General features: G+C 37.8%; 1 long non-coding RNA gene across 2 annotated transcripts in view; it reads right to left on the minus strand.

The window, feature by feature from the left end:
- Positions 1-8,802: 8,802 nt before the first annotated feature.
- The window catches only part of LOC126827189 (uncharacterized), a 35,550-nt gene continuing 21,055 nt past the window's right edge, over positions 8,803-23,297 (minus strand). For both annotated transcript variants that reach the window (XR_007682602.2, XR_007682601.2), the window contains exons 2-3: positions 20,814-20,942; positions 8,803-10,121 (exon numbers count right to left, since the gene is read on the minus strand). This is a non-coding gene — a long non-coding RNA (uncharacterized LOC126827189). The remainder of the gene's footprint in view (positions 10,122-20,813; positions 20,943-23,297) is intronic.

The raw sequence follows: 23,297 nt of genomic DNA on the forward strand, positions 1-23,297 counted from the left end.
TAATTAGACATTAATTAACTTATCCAGACCATAATCAATTCTCGATGCCAACGCTAGCCGGCGATTTATACTGGATTGCGATCAGATTGCTGCTCAACTTTCATTCATGATTTAATCATGAAATGGATAATCGACACTATGTTTTTTATCGTACCGTCTTTAGTAATGATGATCGAGGCTAGGCCAAAAATCAAATCGCTAAAATCTCGGTTCAGAGTGAATCAATTTGACTGATATTTTCAGGAAATTCCCTTTACATTATCTAGTTTTTAACTATTATAGTGAGAACTACCGGCTCTTGATCTAATCTTCCATAATGTATCTTTAAATATCTATCTGTAATATATCACAGTTTGTCGGTGTCATCATCATTACAGGTTAATGTGATAATATGTAATTAGTAGCTAAATGTACATTCTATCAGTTTGATTCTAAATGAGCGATAGTTAATTAACACTTGAACAGAAGACCGACTGATTAGACTGTTACGTGTAGCATGAAGTACGAGACTGAGGTTATGTTGGGGAAAGAAAGACTGAAAAAAATAACCCGAGAAAAAGAAAATCCGAGGAAGGAAGGCGGAGGTTTCTCTTTCGAGGGTTTTTTCTTAAGTCTTTTTTCCCCAGCATAACATCAGTCTCGTGCTTTATCCTACACTTATATAAAACGTCTGTGTTTACATGTACGTAAAATGAGAATATCCCAGAATTCCAGTAAAAACCTTATATCATGTTTTATTACGGAAAAAACCTACCCTGGAAGAATAACCTGTTACAGGTTTAAAGAAAAGCTTTCAGAAGCATTAACCCCAAATACCCCTGTATATTCAAAGCCGCTCCCGACTTTCAGACCGCAACTTATTCCGGGCATAGAATATACCCCAAAGATCAAAGAGATTTACCGTTATAAAGAGTTATAACATGCTTTTAAAAGACTCCTACATTTACTGTTTCAAAAACCAGTGATCCAGTTATTTATTAAACAAGCCAGGATATGCTTACTTTTTCTAGAACGACCGGGGAGTTTCAGGAATTCACATAGCTGACAATGTTTACCCCTTAGAGCCAGCATCACGTGTTGGCATAATCGCCACACGTGTTCCCCCTTCTCTTCTCCCCTTGTGGGCAGTTTCGTTTGTGGCCGGGATCAGTTATTCATCACCTCAATTTGACGAACTTGTTTTAGTACTTTCGCATTGGGGTTTGTTTTGTTATATTTTAGCTGAATTCCATTATTTGTGGTTTTCTTAAAATTAGTACGGTGGAATCGGGGACATTTTCTGGCGCAAGAGGGGGTCATGGTGGCTAAGTGGGTAAGACGCTGGCTCGCTTGCCTGGAGGTCTGGTGTTCGATCCCTGCATTGGCCGAGAAAGTTCATCTAGATTTTCCGGCGTGGTTCCCCCTTGTCAGTGATGCAGGACGGAGGGCCTGACAAGGGCAGCTGTCTAGTCTTTCGGATGGGAGGACAAACCGAGGACCCGTGTACACATTGGCATGCACGTAAAAGATCCCTTGACAGTTGGAATTCGATATATGAGTAGGCCGTAGTGCCGCCGTCCGGGCAATATTTCCCTCATAGCACACTGTATGGCGTCTGCCCATCTTCATTAGCCCAGTTTGGAGCAGAACAGTAGGACATTAAACCCCATTTCATTTCATTTCTGATGCAAGAATTGCATTGTCTGATAAACGTGATTTTCTGAAATCATTCTACACCTATATGTACATCTTTAACGTTTCCTTTAACTATGATTCAATACGTAAAAGTATTAGAACTTAATATACCGTTCCAAAGGTTGAAGACAGTTTGATGCAATAACCACCCTTGACACAAAGGACATTAAATATATGGTATGAATAGCTTACCTTACGTCATTGTTGACATTTAAGGTTGTTCAAACATACTGTCTTTACTTAGTGACCAAATCGTTACCCAGTTTTAGATAGTTCAAGCTGTTCTATTGATATCGTAACAGAGAAATATCACAATGATTAGGGCTCGAGGGTTATATATGGTCGTGAAGACTAAATTTGGATCTCGAAATTGCGGATTGTTCACAATTGTGGCGGAGACAATAATGGGTAAATTTTAAAACTGTATTTGCCATGTATTTTAGCATTTATTGAGTTTAAAACATACATGGGGGTGGTGTTAATATTCTATCATAGAATGGCAGCCTAGCCACTACCGGGGTCGATGGTCAAAGAAGGACAAAATAACCCGGGCCCCCACATTTTGAGTTGCGTACAAGATCAAAGGTATCTGCAGTAGAATCTGCATTAAGCAGCCACCCAAGGGAATTTTCACAACTGACCGCTTAACGGGAGTGGCCTCTTAATAAAATCGCGGTGCTTTTTGTGCTGACATAAATTAAATATACTATTCAAAAAAAGTAGGGGATATTTGATTTTTAAGTGTTATTAAAGTCACCTAATGAAACTGACGAAGAAACAAATGACAAAATGAAATGAAGTTCACATTCATCGATTTATTCCAAATGATCGTTAGACTAAGTAAGGCACAGACTGACCATTAAAAGGGTAAAATGATACCCGGGGTCAAACAGCAAAGTTACCACAGCATCACAACCAAGTCAGTAACGGGTAAATCCTCCTCTGTTTGCCAAACAAGCATTGATCCGACGTGGCATACTCCTAATGAGACGTCTAAGGTCATTTTGGTCCAGATTGTCCCATTCCTGTTGCAACGCAGCAGCAAGTTCTTGGACATTGGCAGGACGTTGTTGACGTTGACGTAACCTCTGTCCAAGCATGTCCCAGACATGCTCGATGGGGGAGAGGTCGGGACTCAGTGCTGGCCAAGGTAATGTGGTGATGTTCTGTTGTTGGAGGTAACCTGTAACGATCCTGGCCCTGTGACATCTTGCGTTGTCATCCTGGAAGATGAAACGGCGGCCATGACGTCGTGCGAACGGCACAACATGGACTGCCAAGATGTTGTCCCGGTAGTACTGGCCTGTAACACGCCCTGCAACAACATGTAAAGCCGTTCTTCCAGCAACAGTGATGCCTCCCCTACACCATAACAGAACCACCCTCAAATCGATCATGTCTGATGACGTTAACGTCTTGGAAGCGCTCGTTTCGACGACGCCACACCCTCCTACGTCTGTCCAAAAAATCAACAGTGAACCTTGACTCATCTGAAAACATCACATTGCTCCAGCGTCGATTATCCCAGTGTTGACGATCCCTACACCAACGACGTCTTGCCTGAATGTGATGATCTCTCAAACAAGGGATCACGCGAGGACGTCGGGCGCGAAGGTGACCCCTATGCAGTCGATTCCGAATCGTCTGGCCACTCACTCTCACACCAGTGTCTGTTTGAAGACGAGCGCTGATCTGATTTGCTGTGATGACACGATTTCTCAAGGCCAAGGTACGGATAAATCGATCCTGGGCTGAGTTGTCGCCCTTGGTCGACCTGAGCGTGGTCTGTCCTGTACAGATTGTGTATCACGGTATCTGGACCATAGCCTGTTTATGACAGACTGAGAAACATTCATCGTCCGCGCCACAACCGCCTGTGTTGTGCCGATCTGTAGCATGCCAAGGGCACGTAACCTTTCATTTTGGGTAAGCCGACGCATATCAAAATTTGTTTTCTGGTCACTAAAACAATTAAACTGATGTTTCCACCCTGGAATTCAATGCCACAATGACTGTAACATTCAAAGTCAGAGTCGTGCAAATCTTGGGTTGGACCCCCATGATGATCCCAAGCATCACCTGCATTCCATGCGGTAGCTATTGGTGCGTTTGGGCGTCACATGTAACTGGAAATGTTTCTTCTGTTAGGTTCTATAGTGACTTTTTTCGTAGTCATTTGCATATTTTAGTATTATGCCCCCAAAATCAAATATCCCCTACTTTTTTTGAATAGTATATTACGCTTGGATGCATTGGAAGCGGTAAATTTGACCGTCGCTGAATCTTGCGCCGAACGAAAATTCTTTACTCAAATCTCGGACATAACTTAATGGGAGTGGCCTCTTAATGAAATCTTGGTGCTTTTTGTGCTGACATAAATTAAATATTACGCTTGAATGCATTGGAAGCGGTAAATTTGACCGTCACTGAATCTTGCGCCGAACATAAATTCTTTATTCAAATCTCGGACATAACTTCTGTAAACTTGTCATTTTGTACCAACCTTCTATACTACTGTCTACCATTGTGATGCATTCGATAATATTTATCCATTTTTGTGAAGAAAATCGATGAATTAATTTTATTTTATCAAAAAAGCACATGAACAAAAAAAACATCGCTAATTGTATCTCCTATTTACAGGGGGTGTAACTCTGTATGTAATATTATAGGAGGCGCTAAAACGTCTGTTTAACGATAAAGATAGTACTGTCACTGACTGTCTGTTCCAGGCTACACTACGACTCGAAAATTGCTTGCTACTTCTTCAATTTTTAATTAAAATGATTAAAATTTAACGACCTACCTGAAATTGTCACCCTTTTACTTTCTACCGCGCGTTAACTAATTTCAGACCAAGCTATTGTTATTTTTACATTTCTTTTTACCTGATCAGTGGGGGTCCAGTTAATTAACTACTACTCACGTGATTAGCGGGGGTGTTACAAAGAACGACAAGATGGTATCATTCAACAATGACCGTTGAATGGGCGATGTTTTGTTGAATTTATTAGTAAAATAGTTACCGCTGGCCGCGTTAGAGGAGTGACCGTTGAAAAAAGAGATGAAACAACAGAATTTTTACGGGGGGAATTTATCGTGACCGCTTACAAGGAGATGTCGCTGAATAGGAATGGCTGCTCATACAGATTCTACTGAATCAGATTGTAATTTAATTTGGAAATATGAAGGTCATTCTCTGGGCCTTCATCTGGTCCACAATCGGGGACCCATTTTAACTCCTTGTTGTTACATTCGATAGGGCCCCTTCTGTGCCAAAGGAGGGGTCGGTGGGTAATTTTGATTTGACCTTGAACTCCACTGGTAGACATCTATATGGTTATAATGCCGCTAGTTCGTCAGGAAATTTGTCTGTCTTTGAAAAGGACCCGCAGGGTTTCTTACTATGATTGAAGTTTGCAACTTATGTTCTAATACAATTTTTTTCAATACGTGTATTTCTAGTTTATTTAAATTGTGTTGCCCACTCAGAATATACTCAAGAATTCAACAAATCGAATGTATTTGACTTGTCCCGGGCCCGCCATAACGTTAATCCGGTACCGAGCCCAGCACCAGTTTTTGGTCACTTGGATGCAGATCACCACTACAAATGTAATTCCTTCAAATTCTATTTTTGATTGCTTGAATTGACATGTAAGGAACGAAGATTTGGGAAGGAGTTGGAGCCGGGCAAAGAGAGCAGAATTAAAATTAAAGTCTTTGGGGGGTAATTAATTACTCAGCTCAGTTGTCTCCCCTGCTGGAAACAGACGCGTTTTAAGTCTTTAAATTTAATTTTCTGTCAGATTTTGGTGGATGTTCATTATTTTCAGGCGGAAGCATCAGATAGAATACATTAGGGTGATCAGTTACAGACCACAGATTATGTTGATCACTTTCAATATTTTTATAATATAATTGTTACATGGGGTGGAGTGGGGCCGAATGGTTAGCGCGTACGCGTTGTATCATAAGGTCTGTCATTGAGTTAACTGGCGTGGTTTCGATTCTCTGCTTGTAAGGAGTAGGGTCCTCCGGTTTCCCCCCACTGCTAAAGACCCCTACGCGCAAGCGAATTATTGAAATAAAATTGAATCATATGTTAATCCTGAAATGACCTAGTTTGTGTCGAGTGGGCGTTAAAAAACATGTTATAAGCCAAGAAATGTCAGGAATATAAAATTAAGTCAGTAGAAAGAGAATTAGTTGTTGAAGGACGTCTCTGGATGAAGTTGTCCCCCTTTTACACATTATTGCCGCAATGATTCGTTTCCATGACAGATAGTAATCAGGACTCAGACTAGCAATTATTTGCCCATTGACTTTAATGTTAAATGGCTGTAACATCACAGGCTGTAGCTTTTTGCTCAATATTCCGTTGGTTCCAATCTTTATAGGCACAACGAGGACCACATTTAGCAATCTCCTCATCATAATTTTGTAGGGGGTTGATCGTTTAGATTTTTTTTTGCCAGCGGACGCATAGAAAGTCCGACAGAAGTCTTCTCCGACAAACCACAACTGGGGAGGAAACATAGAAACACCAACAGGCTCCGATAGCCGATTTTTCTCATAACTCCTCTAGTGGTTCGATAGGCATTCCTCAACCACCGATTCGCCTTTCTTGAAGAGCAGATTACACTGTAGTGTTAAATTATTGCTGTTCAAAATGGCTAAGTTAATAATTTCATAACTTAAATTATAATTTATTACTCTATTATGGCCCATGAGTTTGCGCAGAAGCCTTCCATTTGATCATCACGCGTTTAGCGAGCCAAAATGGGGTTCTTGGTGCCGTCCTCCTGGTCTGGAATATATATTTGCAAATTAGGCCTATTGGTGTGTGTGTGTGGGTGCGGGTGTGGGTGTGTGTGTGTGTGTGGTTGAAGTGTGCGTGGGGGGGGGGGGGAGAAGTAATCCCTCTTCACGTCCTCGCACATGTCAAGTCAAATATTTCAGGTCGATTCCTAGTGACCTATGCCAAGTAACAGTTTCGGACCTAATATTAATAGTCCATCTAATTCTTAATTAGTCTATCTGGGAGGTGCATGCCCATTTTTTTTTTCAAAATAATTTCTAACGACAATTTTTCCGAGCCCTTAGGCCATGTCTCCCTAAAAATATCCAGGGTGCATGTACCATAGGAACAGATGTGGCCTTAGACGTAATCCGGATGACTTGAGGAGCCGATGTTTTGTCAAATTGTCCGGAATTTTATTACATGGAAATTGGGGCCCCGGGCTGGGTATTCTTGACGTATATCGAAGTTGGTGAAATCGAGTGTGTTGCATCAAAATACCCCTGGGCCTGACCGAATTACAGAACCGAAAGCGCGAGAAATCTGAAATTTGGGCCGTGGCCCAAAACGGTTCCATGATATAGGCCCTATAGTTCAAAACCGCCAACCCCTACCCCTTGGGGCTCCGGTACCCCCAAACGTCCTATTTCAATCACTTTTAGATCTTCCGGGAAACTTGTCCTCGCGGTTATCCCCCCCCCCCCAAACCGATCCTTGTGTGTCGCGTGGTGCCCTTGAAGTTTTTCTACGGCAACTGGAAGTGGGTCAAAATGACGCCTAATGGTTAATTGACCTTGACCTCTGAGGTCAAACCAAGGGTCACTACGCAACTCCCAGGGGTCGGGTTAGTTTAAGAGTCCGCGACCTCAAGGTCGTCGCATTCGGTTCGGTTATCTTCCCTTTGACAACACCAGTAAAAACTATGCTATTTGACTTTCCTAAGGAATTTGTCCAAAAAGTGTCCCCCATTGGTCCGGGATTTGATGACTCGATAGACCGACCCCACCAGTCAGCAAACCTCGGCAGATTCCGTTATTTTACACCTAGCCTTGGCTGTATGACGGTAAGTGATATGTACCTACGCCTATACAATTGCGATGCGGCACCGGTTTACTTATTAGGAAAACTGTCGCTTGTTTAAAGAAAATCGGATAAACTTGAAAGAAAAACCGCTTAAAACTTTGAAATATTTGTATGATAAAACATGTCATGGGCAACGCCGTTGGTAATCCGGGAACTTCAAAGTAGTCCCAATGGCGGACTTCGTCATACAGCCGAGGCTAGATGTAGGGTACTGGAATCTGCTGATGTTTGCGACAATACATTTGTTTTTCATTTTTTAAAATCGCCCACCAAAAGTCGTGACCTTGACCAGATAGGGCCCCGGAAATATGCTCCTCCCTCTCCAGTTGTGTCATTTAAATATTTGGGTAGCCATGATGACCCAGCGAGAAAGGCGCTGGTTCACTAATAAGGGGAGTGATTTCCCTTAGATTTTCCACAGTGAATGGTACAGGACGTGCACGTAAAAAAAACAATTGAAAGTGGGAATGTAAAATAAGAGTAGGAGCGCTGCTTTCTCGGCAGAAATTCCCTTGGTTTTTCGTGCCATCCGAATGATTATACGCTGTCCTTTGCCGGGAGGAACCACGCCTAAAAATCCAGATGAACTTTCTAGCTCAACACTGGGATCTAATACGGAATCTCCAGGTTAGAACGCCGACGTCTTACTCACAGAGCCACCTTGCACCCCCGCCCCCCGCCCTTAATGGTGAGCAGATCCTGGTATTCTATTATTATACATTAAATGAATGCTGGGCTGTACTTTAATGTCTCGTTATATATATTAGTTCCTGCGCGTATTCACTCGTTGGAAGCATTATGTCTGTATAATGTCTGCCGATCAGTCGTTTGAGTGTAGTCAGCCAAGTTCCAAGAAATAATTACAACCCCAGAATAGATCGAAGCTGCCCAAAAATACACCAAGTCTTAAAGATACATTCCCCCGAAATTATTTATAGGGTAGTTATTTCGAATAAACGCATGGCTGTTCAAAATAGCACCAAGTCTTAAACATCGTAGAGGACAGCCACTTTGTACATTATTCAAGAGAATTTCCTTTAGAATTCACCTAGTTACCCTAGGCTAGGTTCGCCGGTACGTGATTATTACATCTTTGATCATTGAATGCGTAGGAACGAAGATTCAATTTAAACCTTAATAAGATTGTTATGTCCATTACTTCCGAAACGACCTTTTTCTTGAAATAGATATTCTCGATTATTGCCTAAGAAAGAAGATCTCTGAGTAAATAAACTACGTGTACGTAAGTTATAACCGATTTTATTATCTATTATCATGGTGAATATATATTTGGTAAATAATCATAATACAATTTAACCAATCATATACAACTATATTATGTGGATTAGTGACTTAGAGCAAATCCAATTTGATAAGACTGTCAAAAGTTCTACATATAAACTCATCAAGAAAAATAAACAGGCTATGTAATCACTAAAGGCTTTAATAAGCATCTGATTTGATGGTAATAGAGATTATATTGAATTATATCAAATATCTTTTCCACAATAATAGATCGGATCAATGGACAGCTATAAATAGCAGAACGTGGGTAATTCAAATTTATATTCGTTCTTTGAAGCCTTTAATGAAAGCGAGTTTTAACTACATTCAATTACAATTCATCCATAAGTGATACACATAATGACGTCAGATACGTTACGAACGAACAATTAAAGATAAAGGGTATGTTCAGACTGGTATCAAATAGGGAAGGAAAATAATAAAACAGCACGATAAATTATGTATATTCAAAGAAACATATCAGCTTTCTTTATCCATTCATTGTGCTTCCGCTTTTCCACCCCTACATTATTAACGACCACATATACGATAATGAATATGCTCGCGGTACCCGAAAGCGAACACTACAGTTTTCTTTCATCTCACACGTAAACAACTGTAGGCGTAAACAAATCCTGAAGCAAAATTAAAAGCTTATAGAAATATTACATTCCTTTGCAGTCTCGAAAAAACAATTCCCCGAGCACACTTCTTCAAAAAAAGGTCTCAGACCCAAGTTCCCCCACGAAAAAAGATTTTTCCCGAGCCTACGTCTTTAAATAAAGTCCTAGACGTTTCATTTTCTCTGGTACTACATTCATATTCCAGAAAATCCCAGAATCTTCCCGCGTGTTTTCACTATTCTAGAATGACATGAAGGAAACTAAAATAAAAGAAGCTCGTGTTAGTTTCCATCCTTTTTCTTATCGTCGTCGACCGAGTCCAAAGCGCATGGTTGACACTCTGAAACCACAAATTCTACCAGTTCGAAGATACTCTATTATTGTTTGTATAGTAATGCGGGTTGTATCACAACTATAGTCTTGCCTCTTACTCATCTCATAAAATGGATAGGAAATCAGGTCTTTAGACATTTTTTTGTAATCACGTAAAGTGTTGCTGTGTAACACACGTTTTCGAATTTGCAACCCACCAAGCAGTTCCGGGTTGTTTACCCACCGAAGACCCCAAAAATAATTTCCATATTTGCGCGGACTAGAAACTGGAGGTGTGTAAGAATAACTTTTATCGCCATAATTATCCACATCAGCTGCAATATCTGCAAAAAGAAAGAAAAAGGTGCTATAATTATACAGTTATATGTACATATACTATGTGTAGGATAACGCACGAGACTGAGGATATGCTGGGGAAAGAAAGGCGGAAGAAAATAACTCGAGGGTTTTTTTCTGAAGTCTTTCTTCCCCAGCATAACCGAAGTCGAGGACTTTATCTTGCTTATAAACCGTCTATGTTTACATGTACGCAAGATGAGAATATCCCAGAATTCCCGTAAGAAAAAACTTATATCATGTTTTCTTATGGAAAAAAACCCTACCCTGGGAGAATAATCTGTTACAGGTTTAAGGAAAAACTTTCAGAAGAATAACCCCAAATTTCCCTGTATATATCCAAAGCCGCCCCCGACTTTTAGACCGCAAGTTATTCCGGGCATAGAATATACCCCAAAGATCAAAGAGATTTACCGTTACAGGTTTATAATATACAATAAAAGTCAACCAGTCCAAGGATATCCTCCACTAAGTGGTATAGCCTACGAAGATTAAGGCCCGCTTTCCATGTATGTTTTTTCGTCAGGGGACACCGCCGGTGTTTCTACGCACGGCTTTTGGTATGTTCATGTGTACTGAAACAGTGCCAAAAAGTTCGAAGAATCTCACGTAAATGACGCCATAAGTAAGGGTTTTTTTCTGTACAGTGTTTAGGCCGATATTACTTTGGCTCACAATAGCCGTCTTAGTGAAATAACATAAACATGCACCGTGTCTAAAAAAATCTGCCATTTCAAGCTGAACATGCAGGAACAAGAACGATCGATTGAAGTATTAAAATTTGAACATAAACATCCGGTTGGACAAGCATGCGCATGTAGGCGCGAACATTTTCAAGATCGTGTAAATGTTTACACGGAAACGGTCCTATTGCATTTCGATTAGACTGACATGGAAAGGGGGCCTAACGCCCTAGCTTTCATACCACTTCGTGATATATACTGAAAGTTAACATGCACGAGAAATTTGTAAGCATAGTGTTTCTAAAATACATAATGCACATAGCTACATTTTTGTTATTTTTTTTGTAACTGTAATCTTTTCCAAGGACATGATATCGATGTGGTAGACAATTAATTGGGAATAGAAAGTCAAATGTATTCCATGTGTAACTGCAATGATGCCTCTGAATTACAGGTAATTTTGTCATAATCACCGCATGAGTAGTTAAGGGTAATATTCAACACCAGACAAGGATCAAGAACTGACATCATTTTATCGTAAACAGGAGGCAATTAGAGATCGACAATGTCCAGTGAAAAAACAGTGGTCGAGAAATCAGAAATGATAGTTTACAAAGTTGACGGTAAAGTCACCAGGTGCGGTCAAATTTCTTTTTCAAATCTGGAGAGACTTGGTCATATAATAAAGGAAGTGAGAGAGAGAGAGAGCGAGAGAGAGCGAGAGGGTTTAACGTCCACTCGACACAAACTAGGTCATTTCGGGACTAACATATGTTTTTTAAAATTTTATTTCAATAATGCGCTTGCGCGTAGGGGTCTTTAGCAGTGTGAGGAAACCGGAGGACCCGGAGAAAACCCACGAGGTTTGACATGCGACACTACTCCTTAGCACACACTAACCATTCAGCCATCCAACCCCGCAATAAAGAAAGTACCACGTTGAAATTAGAATGTTCGCTCGCAAATCGCAATAAACCACTCGTTAATACAGCGACTTAAATCTCGTGGGCTTGTCAATGTTAGTATAATTCCATTAATGAGATACCCAAAACTACTGGAGTGCTTGTTATATTAATTGCAGATGAAGCATCACATTTCTATTCTGTTACGATGCTCATCATGTTCTTAGGTGATGTGATATGGCTTTGTCAGTTCCTGGAAATGATTTGATATACTAAAACGACAATCCAGTACCCGCGGGAAACAACTTCTAATTACTGGAATCGTGTGTGCTTAAGGGGGAAGCGGGTGCTTTAGAAGGGAGATTGCTTTCCTACAATAAACAGCCCAACAACCTATGGCTAACCTTGCTAAAAAATACTTAAAAGGTTAACACCTAGATTGCTTTTAATGACCTTATTACTAAACCGTCTAATTAAGTAATTTGTATGTCGAAATTCTTCTCCTGCAAGATCAGTAAAGATGAAAATTAAAGAATTTTCATGTCGAAGTTCGTCGCGTGCAAGTCAACTACAAAACAGATAGTCTTTATTTATCTAAAAAAATAAATAATAATATAGTAAATGATTTACTGAACAAGTACGAGTGATTGACCAGGAACAAAGCATATCGTTATCGCCGCCATCTTAGAACTGTGATGTTATATCAAAAAATCGAAGTTCGCCAATAGATGCGCAATTGTCCAAAGAAGAAGAGCGACACGTTTTATGTCGATCGTACTTTAATTGGCGGCTTATTCCCAAAAGCACCGCCTCCTAGTACAAGTACAACAACGAGGCGAGTCGCACAGGGGATTAGTTCCTGGAACAAAACCTTACATCTTAGTAAAATGGTCATTAAAATTGCACAATGTCAATTTACAATATAAAATCACCAGAAGTAAACATTTAAACTTGTCATTCATCATGTAAAACCTGTCAAGACCGCGCCTGGTGGGTTTGGAATCGGTTTCATAACCCGTTTCGAAACGGCGTTTATCTCCAAAAGTGAACAAACAACCAATTTGAAACTGAATAAGATAAATATAAATTTTTTTTTCCAAATGTTGAAAACATTTCATATAAGAAAATATCAAAGCCTATTGTGAATGCAGTTGACAGAAATCAAATTTATTGATAGACGTGGTGATCTCCAAGGGTGACATATTTGTTCTTGAGGTGTATCACAATATGAAGAAAAATGACTGAGTGGGCCACGGTTTCACGCAATGAGTTATAGGTCAAATAAATGATAGACAGGAATAATCCCGAAATAGAGCTAATGTATAGCATAGCTATATATTTTATTTTATTTATTTTTATTTGTCTGTAAACGGTAATAGGACAGACACATTTTGATGACGACACCACGCTGGCCATAAAACACATAAATTCACTATTCTTTGATATAGTGGAATTTACAAACCCTCTATATTGGACAGTAAAATCAATTTCTTTGCAGCTACATGTATATGTTAGTGAATAAAACTAGACCCCTTTTATTCTAGACCTGGGCAACTATATGAAGGTTTGTGGTACCGTTTTCAAAGAGTCAGGTAGAGTTGGACACGAACGAAAGACGTGAACAGCGAATAACAGCGTGCACATAGACCTTTTTTTATTATGTAATACAGATTAATTAATGGATACATATTATTTCATTTAAGACAAATTCATTATACCAAGTCTTGGTGTATTATGCTGTTTTGCCTGATGTTTCTATGATAGAAATAAGACTTTAACATATATTTCAATATGTATACTTTTCAAAAAAAAGTAGGGGATATTCAGAAACAATACAAAACTTCGGAAATGCACTGCTGTTTTTGTAAGTGGTAACCAGTGTATGTTAATAACAGGCCAATTGCCTACACATGAACATAAACAGTTCATATGGGCGGCTTATCTGACGGCCCCATTTCACTCGCAAAGAGATACACCGTCAAAAGTGAAAATGGACGTTTTTGATTTTTGTCTTAATAATGAGTAATTGCTCCACCAATCCTCAGACATTCAGCAATTCGTCGTGGCATGCTCCAAATAACCAACCAATCACGATTTGGGATAATCTGACGCACTCCTCTTGCAGTGCTGCCTGCATAAGTATTTGCATTTCAATATCCTCTATTTCAAAAACGTATATCGCATCTCTTGGAATGAACAAGTTATACATCTACCCGTGTATATCGAAATTATACTTATATTGAACGATCTATTTTCAAGAATGAAAAGAAAATCGCTCGATATATTCAAAATTATTTTCACCTTTTTACTATTTCTCTGCCCAAGTATTATAAATCATATTTTTTGTATTTAGATGTATATCACATTACATGCTAAGTGAAACGAGAAGATGTGAAATGATAGAATTGGTAAACTATGCAAATCAGAGATTAATATCATTTTCTACTGCGATGTGCACAATATACAGACAGTTTGATTTAAACAATATTTTATTCATGGGATACCGATACCAGTCGATGGCTTTTATAAATCGGCTCCCCTAAACAATATACATTAATGATATATTTATTATGGTCAACAGATATATATTATTTAAGTGTCAGTTTACATGCTTAAAAAGATTACAGGAAGAATATGAGCATGTGTTAGCTAACATCAGAATCAAGAAAGGGTTGATACTTGACTGCTTAATTCAAATCAGTTTCACAAAACCGTGCGAGTTACTCCCGATCTTCTCCTTAAAATAAACATAATTTGGTGAGGTTGTGTGGTACGCAGAACTTGAATACATTTGTAAGACTCTCAAGGGATTGAGAACAACAATGTATCGAATTTCTGGTCGACATGGATAAGAAGAACTTACATTGCAATTATTTGGCGTAAACAATTATTATTAATTGTCAAATCGTTGGGTGGGTGGGTAAATGGGGGTGGGGGGAGTTTTGAGAGTGGTTTTAATGTGCTTGAGATATGTATTAGGAATTTGTAAAAATTATTATGTTTACCACAACGCCAGTTATTTTAAATTAATTGGCACAATATTTTAATTTATCAGTCTATTCTAGAAGTTAAAATATGTTTCCGCAGAGATTTGTGCCTGTCTTATATTATTTGTTTTATTGACACCTTTACAATTATATGATATATTTTATTATGAGCAAAATATTCCATAAACTAGTTATCACCTCATGCCTGGATAAAGCTGTATTTAGCCTGTTTCGTTGTTTTCTAACCAGTAACAGCATTTTTCAGTTTTTTACTGCAGTATGTGTTTACAAGGTAAATAACCCAATTCTTCACTTTTTTTGGATTTGATTTGTATACTTAATGGGATTCTTTCTTTTTCGGAGACTAAGTGACCAGCGGCTGCCAGGCAGGATACGCCCACATTTTGCAAGAGATGGATAGAGAACAAGCTAAAAACAAACGCGATTTTTTGTACAATCGGGGGCAATAATCCAGAAAGTTATGGCCTGAAATGTGCAAATATCAAAAGGGACAGAGGTCTTTGGGATATAAAGATATGTTTTAAGTTTCATCAAAATCGGATAAAAATTGTGACGTCTAGAGGGCCCACAACCTTCGTATTACACACTTCTACACAATTTGCATACAAAGAGCGGCCATTTTGTCGGGCAGTTTCATTTGGATTTTCCCGAAATACGACTTAACCTTCATTATGATGGAATGGTGATGTATTTAAACGGTTTTTAAAATCGGAAAAAAATTGTGACCTCTAGAGAATCCGCAAGCTAAAAAAGCGATTTTTCGAACAATCAGGAGCCATTATCCAGGAAGTTACGATCCGATATTCGCGACTATTGAAAGGAACCGAGATCAAAATTGTGGCCTCTAGAGGGTCCACAACTTTGATATACCAGATGTTTACACTATTTGCGTCAAGGGGCGGCCATTTTGTCTGGCAATTTCGGTCCGATTTTCAGGAAACTCAAGAAAACAAGATTACGTGTCTTTCAGCGGCAAGTCAAAAGCGAGACTCATAAATAGGCTTGGGGGCTAATGTTAATGGTTCTGCGTTTCAAAAGATTTTTATCAGTTGAAATTTTCCTGCTTTGAAGAAAGCAGGGAGGGATACTGAAACCGTCTTCGTCAGTCTCGGGTTTCTTTCCTGGACATATTTTTTGAAGGTACACAAGATATGCTTTAAGATATATCGGTATTTTGTAGTAGTTCTGCTTTTAGTCAATTAGAAAATCTCGGTGAAATAGTTTTGTTAACACATTTGACTTAGTTTCTGTTGTACAACTTGTAACCACCTGAAGCACGTCAACCTATGTTTGTTTAATGTTGAAAATAACCACTGCGGGTAGTTTGTAATCAAACACAATTATAATCCATTATAATAAGGTGGCTTAATATGGATGGATGCTACAAATGGTTTCACTACTGATGTCTTCCGTCTTGCTACAGTCATAGTAGTGGATCGTTCTAAGGCCGTCCTTTGGGCAAAAACGTTACTGGTCTATAACTCCCTTAATTTCCAATTCCACCGACTCCAAACTGTACATAGCTTAACATATAGTAAACCAAATCTCATCGAAATAAAGGTGAAACCTTACCGCATAATAATATGATTCGAATAAACCAAACTGCTACGCGAAATTTCTGTTCATTTTAAAATAGCCGCCGAATCAGAATTAGAACACGCACGTAATTTCACGTCATCTCGAAAATACAGAAAAACTGTTCGGTAAGATAAGATTAAGATTTTAGTGTTCCACTCGTCACTATTTTTGTAACATAATTAATTATTTCCATGCAAACTGTGATGATATGTGTTAAAAATTTTGCAATTGAACTTAATTGTATCAATTGTAGCTGTCAATAAGAAAATATTATCACGGCTCACAAATATTGCAGCTATATGGATGCACGACTCAACTAAATATGTCGTTAAACTGGTATGTGCCTATTGGTTATCAATAACATTAAGAAATTGTCCCTCCCTTTGCTTTCCAAAATAGCGGGGAAGGGATAGTCATGATTATGTAACCTTGTTTGGTGATTCCTGGGATCTACTCCTTAATTTTAAGCCCCAAAGACTCAAATACAGGAGCTAGGACTGAGAAATGTGAGAAATTAAGACAAAACTGATGAAATAAACTTTCTATTCCAATAAAGTAGGACAGTCTGTAGAACATAGTTAAGAGCGATAAATCTAAAAAAAAACTTAATTTTAATTTCACTCTTCAATTGGATGGTCGTCGCCCCCTCCCTCCTTCTCTCTACGCCACTGCTATTCTATAAACGCTACTTGTAAATACAAATATCATAATTCGGGTCAACAAAAACCCTGAGAACTCACCTCCGTGCGTTCACCGGATTTAAAAGTTTATTTCGTGGCAAATAATCCTAGCTTATCAGTGCTTCCTCTTTTAAATATAATAACAGACAGCTTTGTGGATAGCAGGGGGGGGGGGGGCGAATGGTAAGCGCGTGCGCGTTGTATCATAAAGGCTGTCATTGAGTCAACTGGCGTGGTTTCGATTCCCCAGTTATACGTGACAAGGAGTATGGTTGCCTGTCCAACCTCGTAGTTTTCCGAGTCTTCCGCCCCCCCCCCCCAATGCTAAAGACCCCTAGGCACAAGCGAATTATTGAAATATAAATGAACCATATGTTAGTCCCGAAATGACCTTTTTTGTGTCAAGTGGACGTTACCTCCCCTCCTTCTCTCTCTCTCTCTCCCTGTCTCTCTCTCTCTCTCTCGCTCTTTATGGATAGCATTCACTAAGTTTATTAATTGCAACTTTTCAATGAGATAACTCTCTCCGTTATCAAACAATGACACAATCATAGCGTTCGTTCCTTCCTTCCTTGAGTTTTACGTCCACTTTTACCAAGGGTGATATCGTAGACAAATGTTTCCTAAGAAACGTGCCAGAAGAAGTCACAAAAATAGGATTGAATGGACAATTTAATTTCAAAGGCGTTTGATTTACGGTCTTAATATTAAAGCAATGTCATTAAAAGGTATAATCTATTCTCAGTTCTTTGTGTTTATGTCATACTAACCACACAAACGATATTTTCGCAATATTAGTGACTTGATTATCTTTAGTTTATTAGACGGTGAACACAACAATAGTTGAGGATTTATTTTTGGTAAGTTAGTATTTTGCGGTGGACCTCTTGGGAACATTATATGGATTGAATAGATTGCAGCAACGTGTACAAATATAGGTTTCGAGGCAACGAAATATGTTTATCAGCAGCGAAGTTGTCCGGGCAACAACCCATACACATTTCAAACATCAGATCAAAATTAAAGCTGATTCTTCCTTTTAGTTATATAAATATAGATTAAAAATTGCAGTCTGTAAAGTTCTATCAAGATTTCGCAACAAAGTGATTGCTCAACATCGAAGAGAGAAGGGTCTGTTATTTTCTGAACTTTTCTGTAAATGAGACTTCTCTTGTAAGATTTTCTCACAGATTGCACCCCTTAAATTATTTAAATACATTAAGTCTATTTAGTGGTCGAAAGCTGAACCAATGAACTTTCCAAAGATGAATCTTCGACCTTTCTGCAACTTGTATGTCCAAGAGCGTAAGTTATTTCAATTCTTTGTTAATTTCGATCCGTATTAAATTTTAATTCATTCAAAATGGTCCCTAAATTCTAGAATGGGTTAATTGTACCTGAGTCATAATTAAGGTGCTAAAAACTTCTGTCTTATTATTTCTAAGACCAACAACAATAAATCAGTTTTGCAAATAAATACTTAATAGCATAGAACTAGGTCTTTTATAGATAACTAGAAAGTATTTTGTGATTTAAGAATATTATAGCATCATTATTTTGAAACTAAAAAAGTAAAAAATAAAAAAAAAAATTGCACATAAGATGGTCCCGGAAACTTCGAGATACGTGTAGCCAAAGGTTACTATATCCACTTTACGACAAGTTCACGCCAATCTGGTTGAAATTAATTCAGTTATCTTCACTCAAAGTCGTAAAAATAGACCTTCCGTAAAAACGGCTTTGCCAATTATCGAAAACACTCTTAATCCCCTCAGACGCCAGTGACGTCACAGTGACCGAATGCATATTCTGAATGTTTATTCCTTAATTACCTATATGCAGCCGGCGTGTGTATTCTTTAACGCCTGAAGGATTCCTTAATCCCCCTAATTAAATAAAACAATTGACAATTTTGTTTTGTAATTCATTTTAATTTAAGATCCAATTTAGAGTGCCTACAACTTTTAAATCCTGAACTCTTAATTAATTTTTTACAATATGGAACTTATTGGACGAACACTTTTAATATGTAAGTAATATACGGGTCCAGCGATGTGGTTTTTACTGCGAGCACTTCGCATTTCCACAAAGTGTAGTGTCGTTAATATCTGTCATTAATTAATCAATCCGACTATAAAAGTTATACAGGCATGGGTCATAAATTAATTTCAAGTTGGTGTTAGTGGGATTAAGAATGTTGTTTAGGTAATTATCTTTTTTTACGCCGGCCAGATCAAAGACATCACTCTAAGTGGAACGTGTGCGTAATACCTCACGAACGAACTAATGGTAGAATCATACACACACACATTAATTGTATAAAATAATTAAGTTTTACTAATAAGTTGTTTAAAATTACTATATACCCAATAATTATTGCTCAACGGTGTTTTTGTAATCAAGTAGCCTCGTATTATTTGTTGATTGGCGTTTAAACAACATTTAAGTGATGGATGGATTAACGTTTTTGATACGATTAGGTTATAATGTCTAACATCGGTTATCTTCTTTATAATAAAAGTATTTTACAATTGCATCTCCTATTTTAACTTTCATTATGACAAAGTGAGAAGATGACCCGCCCTCTCTTCCCACGACAACGATTTTAAAACCGTGTTTTAAAGTGATTATTAGATATACAAGAACTTTTAATTATTTTAAATCTGTTTTAAAGTGACGTTTAGATATACAAGAACTTTTTATTATTTAGTGTTTTTACTTACCTTCTATTTTTTATTTAAGTAAATAACTTAATTAAATCAACCTGTCCATAATATCATGCATTATGTATTGGACGTTGAATTTGTAATAAACAACAACAACAACAGCATTGACAGTTTAATCACTCACCAAACGGCACCAGGAACTCCACGAATGATCCCATGCAATTTTCACGGCGAAGTTTAACCTCATTTATTACACCCGTAGTACATGGAACGGTGATAATAAGATACCAAGCGTTGATTGGCATAGAAATGAGTGCGATCTATTGTACATGTTATGCATAGTCATCGGAAAATTCCATATTCACTGTAGTTGTACTTTATGTATATAAATGGTTATTATTATTATATATAGCTAATAAGGAATATATCGACAAATGACTGGCACCATTTGTATTTCTGTACTTAAGTTTGGGATATCAAGTATTACGGGGTTATCCAAATTACCGGTAAATGCGCTAATTTCTTGAGTCATCTTCATTTGACACGTGGCCTATTTAAACAAAGGCAGCTTAAACTGATCTACGGCATGATACGGCATTTTAAATTCACTCTAAAATATTCCAATCACAAATGTCTAATCTATACCAATGAAAGATGATAATTCGGTGATTATGATTAGGCCAGTCACGTGGTTATTGGACCGTCAATAGACGCTTGTCCAGTTGCCGTGTGTATTGATAGTGCTATATTGTACATACAGTGAGATATTGTATAGATAATGTATATCCTATGTGTAGTGCCTGTGACGTCACCAGCCAATCAACCCGATTAAGGTCGTAATTGAAAAATTGAAAAGCGTTTTGGCGTATCGGATACTTAAACGTTAACAGCGGACTTAATTTTAATCAGATTGGTGTGAACTTGCCGTAAAGTTGATATAGTAACCATGGGCTATACATACATGCAATTTAGATTTTTGATCTTACGTGGTCTTTAAAAAATTACCAAAAGAAATGTTTATATTCATGGTGGTAAAAATATATGATATGAAATTAAAATGATGAAATGGATGAAATAAATTGGAACCCAGCCTGTAGACTGATTTAAGTTTTTTCTATTGAAGACAAGTCCCCAATCATATCTTAATTTTTTTTTTACTTACCTCTCCAACCTAATAAACTTTTAAATGACGTGGGATGGGACTGACGTTTTCTGTGTTCCGCTAAAACTTGAACCATGCCAAGCAATAGTACTGTAAGGACTATATCTTTCCACATTCTGTTTAACAGATCTGAAAATAGAATTAAGAACTTCCATTAAAACAAGTAATAGCCTAATATAGACCAGGGACCATAGAAATGTATATCGGGAACTGTGTTTGACGTCATCGCAGCAAATCTTGGAATTTTGACGTCATATCAAAAATCGAACACACATGCCAAGTTCCATGTCGTTTGTGCACAAATTTTCGAAGAGCGTTGCCACCAAGAACAATAAGATAAGTTGGGATTGGGACCCATTTCCTGGCACCAAAAGATTAAAATTGATTTTATACAGATCCTAATCTAAGATTTTTCTTCTCAAGTGTTAAAGGCTAACTTATTATAAAGTAGTACAAGAAAACTCTGTCATCAACACTAAAACTATCCTTTCTATCGGATTTCGTGGGTGTTTTTGTTAGAAAAACGGCTCCAAACAAAGTCTTTACACTTTATTAAGCGGTCCTCATTTCCGTCCATTTGAAATTTATCACTCACCAACAATTTTGAAAAATAATTATTTTATACGCATCGACCGCTTGACTTCTTCAAAACATAACAATAAGTAATTGCTGACTTGGTTCATTGTCGATTTCTTTGTCTATTTTTAATCTTATTATAATTGTACCATCTTTACAATCATGAATGAACCATTAGTCCGTTATCGATAATCCTTGTTCGATTATCATTATGATGTTCAGCATGGTTATTGAAGACTATTGTCTACCTAATACCGTGAATAAATATTTACAAAACTATTTAAGGACAAACATGAACGCTTAATTAGGGATTAGAATCTAGAAATGTCGATACAAATGAAAATCTTCTAATGATTTCACCTGAATTGTTTATGAACATACAACAATACAATTCCAAAAACGGAAATATAGTTTTATACACCTACATATTTTTAATTTATTGACGTTGTTAGCTGACAATGTCGTTATAGACTAGACTATGTATATATGGGTGGGTCTTCTATTGTATGGTTGATCCATCATGCGCTGTTTATACCGAACCTATCCAGGAAGAATAAACTTGACTGCTACTGTTATGATGATGACTTGTATGGTTTTTTCTTGAAATACATTCCTAGAACGCCGCTAACCTGGCTTGTCACTTAAGCAGTCGTTTCTAACATCAACGCTGTTCACCGAGATTATTGCACTTTTTAGCAAGACCGTTTCGCCAGAAAATATACGATATGTAGTCAACCTTTTGTAATACCTATACTGAAGTCTACGGTGTTCATTAAAGATGAAATTCTTCCCATGAAAATATTTATAGGTTAGCTATTTCCAATAAAAGTATGGCACATTATATGGAAAGTTGGGACAGTCAATCTTAAATACTGGATCCCCTGACAAACACCCATGGGGCGACCACGTGATAAAAAATGTAAGGTTGTCACTGACTGGCAGTCTGTGTGCTCGAGTCTGCGATATTTATGGAAGTGGACAGCGACTAACTACAAATACAAGCCGTAAAATGGATGTCACCGTACCCAATCAAGTCACGTGACAAACAATCATGCGGCATGGGACAGTTTTCTTGCGATTGAAACGTTTTTGAGAGGGGCTGGTTTAAAAAAAAAATGATAGATGAATTAGTTCGAATATGTTTTTAGTCCAAATATATATTTAAATCACACAGTTGTTACACTGGATGGTTTTTAAAAATTGATTGTCTGTTCATGGTGATTATTGCAGTCGGCTGTCAGAAAATAATGCACTTTCGACCTTGAAATCGTCCGTTTTATGAAGAGGGGTCGTTGTCCATGTCGCAACTTTTGAAAATAAAACGTATAATGTTTGCAAAACTCTTTGACTTGTGAGCATAATTATACAAGGTTTCAATTGAAAGGTTAGTAACTCTTCGAAACATTGTTGCGTGACTTTGATTTTTGATACGGGATCCTCCTTGGGGTATTGGCAATCATTCAACTTCAAGGGCAATCTACTTCAATTTCGAATTCTCATGGATGCAATATTTCATATCAAATTTAACTAAAATCGAATGAAAAATGTAGACCCTCGTGGATATACCTAATATACACAGAGAGATGGATGACGACAATACATTAAATTAAATATGAAAGTATAAACTCCCTATAGTGTGACGGTGTAATAAATGAAAGAAGTGCCATAACTGTTAATATTGAAACGCTGAACGATACCTTCCCACATACAAACTCTGTCACTTGATGATATATTTGGACTAAAAACATATTCAAACTAATTTATATATCAAATGTTTGCTTCAAAACCCCCTCAAAAAATTATAATCGCAAGAAACTACCCCAGACCATTAAAATCTATTTTAAGCAACCTTGACTGACACAATGTTATGACTTGACTGAGAGAGGAGTCATTTCCAGCTTGTATTTG

The sequence above is a fragment of the Patella vulgata genome, chromosome 1 (assembly GCF_932274485.2).
Source record: "Patella vulgata chromosome 1, xgPatVulg1.2, whole genome shotgun sequence".
NCBI lineage: Eukaryota > Metazoa > Mollusca > Gastropoda > Patellidae > Patella > Patella vulgata.